The following is a 2934-nucleotide window of genomic DNA, read 5'->3' as shown; positions in this document are numbered from 1 at the left end:
TTTGTTTGGGACATCCGAGGTGTACACAGTAGAAATTGAGGGAGATGCAGGATGTGGAGATGAAGAGGAGGATGCAGGAGGAAGCAGAGATGAAGAGGAGGATGCAGGAGGAAGCAGAGACAGAGAGGAATATGCAGGAGGAAGCAGAGATGAAGAGGAGGATGCAGGAGGAAGCAGAGATGAAGAGGAGGATGCAGGAGGAAGCAGAGACAGAGAGGAATATGCAGGAGGAAGCAGAGACGGAGAGGAGGATGCAGGAGGAAGCACAGACGAAGAGGAGGAAGCAAAGATGGAGAGGAGGATGCAGGAGGAAGCAGAGATGAAGAGGAGGATGCAAGAGGAAGCAGAGACGAAGAGGAGGATGCAGGAGGAATCAGAGACAGAGAGAAAGATGCAGGAGGAAGCAGAGATGAAGAGGAGGATGCAGGAGGAAGCAGAGACAGAGAGGAAGATGCAGGAGGAAGCAGAGACGGAGAGGAGGATGCAGGAGGAAGCACAGACGAAGAGGAGGAAGCAGAGATGGAGAGGAGGATGCAGGAGGAAGCAGAGATGGAGAGGAGGATGCAAGAGGAAGCAGAGACGGAGAGGAGGATGCAAGAGGAAGCACAGACGAAGAGGAGGAAGCAGAGATGGAGAGGAGGATGCAGGAGGAAGCAGAGATGAAGAGGAGGATGCAGGAGGCTGACAGAGGGAAGATGTTGGTACAGGCTCTAAATGAAGAATAAATTCCTCGTTTAGAGCCTCTGGGTCTGGGACTGGTCCAGCATCGACACTGTCAGCAGAGGATGGTCCAGCTGCTGGTGTAGACCTTTTAGCAGGAGGTGAAGCTTGTAATTCTGAAAAATTTTAAATATTAAACATTCATTAAAATGGGTTGAAAAAATGTACAGTACACATAAACACATAATAAGTAGCCCAAACTTTAATAATATGTCTGCATTAGGTGCATAGTAATTACATAAATTGCAAAAAAGTGCAATAAACTACAAAAAAATTGAAAATCGTTTTTGTTTTTTTAACATATATTTCTAGTTAGAGAAATTTAAGAGGCTTATCCCTCAAAACTGTAAATACAAAAAAGTTACACAAACTAGTTTCCCACCACAGGAAATTTATTTTGAGTGTCTTCATAGTTTTATTTTTGAAATACACCAATTTTTATATACTGCAGGAAAAACGAAAATAAATATTATAGTGCAAATTTGCAAAATAACAGCATATGCATCAAAATAAACTATTTCCAGCAGTGCAATATGAGTCTTAAGCATCCCAGAAACGACACAGAAAGTCATAAAGTCAAACATAACTTTTTAAAACACATAACAAGTAAAACACAAGCTCATAAGGCCCCGATCGTAAAAAACTACATTTCCGCAAAATTACGTCACTTCCGGTTTCGGGCAGGTCATGCGGTCATGTGATAGTTCGCGCTGATGGACGTAGGAAGTGTTACAAACAGCTGATGGATCGGCGAAGCGTGTTTCTGGAATATCATGTTTTTGTTGCTGCAAGTGATTTTTATGCAGTTTTTGCAAAGCTATATGTGGAAGGAAACTGTGACCTAGGACAAGCTGATGGCATAAGATGTAAGTACAACTCCTCCAGTTTCATATGCAAAAAAAAGTATTGCGCTAGCTTACTTGGTTGCAGAGCTACCGGGATTTAAAAATAGTTACGCAAAACAGAGCGTGCCCGCTCCGATCGGCTGTAAAGGGTTAATAAAGTTTAATATTTTGGAAAAAAAATGTTGGCAAAGAGAGGAAGTACCGATCGGGTTTCCGGTAAGGATCGGGTAGCGTTGAAACTCTGTCGTGCTAGCTAGCACGCAGTATGAGTCATTGTAACTGTCAGCACAACGAAAATAAACTACACCTAAACTCGGTTTATATCTGACCCAAATAGAGTGCAGTTCATAACTTCTTACCTGAAATTCAGTTCACCTCACGCTCCGACCGGCAGCCGCCTGCTTCTCCTGCCTTCGGTTTCCCTGATCCGGGATTGAGCTCTGCGTTAGCCACCACCGGTCGATCGGCGGCCGCCTCGCCGGTGGCTAGCTGCCCTGTGTTGTAGCTCCGCGTTAGCCACCACCAAAAAGCTCAGTTATTTTTTCCACATCGACCAGCATCATCGGCCCATATAAACGAAAAATAAGTCCAGCTAAGACAAACACTGTTTGCGAGCGATCGGGGGTGAAAGGAGCCTCACTGAAAGGGTGTTTTTTAGCGAAGGGTCGCTAGCCGGCTAGCATGAGAACGGGTTGGTACAGACAGTATTCTCCAAAGAGTTGTTGTGTTGTATAATTTGTCTCCTGTCCTAATTTCCTCTCTCCCTGAGGACACTCCAGGTCCAAGCGCAGCAATGGGTAACCAAGAGTTTCCAGAAAGTCAGCCGCCCACAACAGGGAGAAAGAGGAAAAGAGACCGAAATGATGAGCTGCTAGACCTCATCAGAGAGGAGAGCGCAACAGAACAGGTCACATGACAGCACAGCATTTTCTCTGCATTTTCTACCCACAGTTTGAACTGAATAACAAATAACACAACCTACACAAACTGAAAACAAACAGAAATCACAGAGTAAAATTTGAAAACTTTTATTGATGTTAATTTAAAAGTTATTTAAAAAAAGAAAACCCATATAAAGTAAAAAAAAAAGTAAAAAAAAAATCGTAAAAATAAATAAAAAGAAAGGAAAAAAAGAAAAGAAAACCCAAACAGACAAACCCCTCTGAGCAAGCAATAGGCGACAGTGGGAAGGAAAAACTCCATTTTAACAGGGAGAAACCTCCGACAGAACCGGGCTCTGTGAGGGGACAGCCATCTGCCTCGACTGGTCAATGGGTTCTCATAAGTGACTCGATCAATTTAAAAAGAGCCATTCTAATTGTAAAAATAACCAATTTAAAATCCAGTTAGTTTTCTAGGATTCAAGCAA

The 2934-nt window shown here is 43.2% G+C and overlaps 1 long non-coding RNA gene across 1 annotated transcript; it reads left to right on the top strand.

Annotated features, from left to right (window-relative positions):
• The first annotated feature begins 1592 nt into the window (after positions 1 to 1592).
• On the top strand, positions 1593 to 2708 carry LOC146573494 (uncharacterized). The gene is made up of 2 exons (XR_014892855.1): positions 1593 to 2256; positions 2345 to 2708. It is a non-coding gene; the product is annotated as an uncharacterized LOC146573494 (long non-coding RNA).
• Positions 2709 to 2934: the final 226 nt, after the last annotated feature.

Source organism: Mchenga conophoros, linkage group LG6, assembly GCF_057382185.1.
Source record: "Mchenga conophoros isolate Kocher_MC1m ecotype Shallow Benthic linkage group LG6, M_conophoros_male_GT1.1, whole genome shotgun sequence".
Classification (NCBI taxonomy): domain Eukaryota; kingdom Metazoa; phylum Chordata; class Actinopteri; order Cichliformes; family Cichlidae; genus Mchenga; species Mchenga conophoros.
Note: the sequence above shows the minus strand (reverse complement) of the source record. Positions and strands in the feature narration are given on the sequence as shown.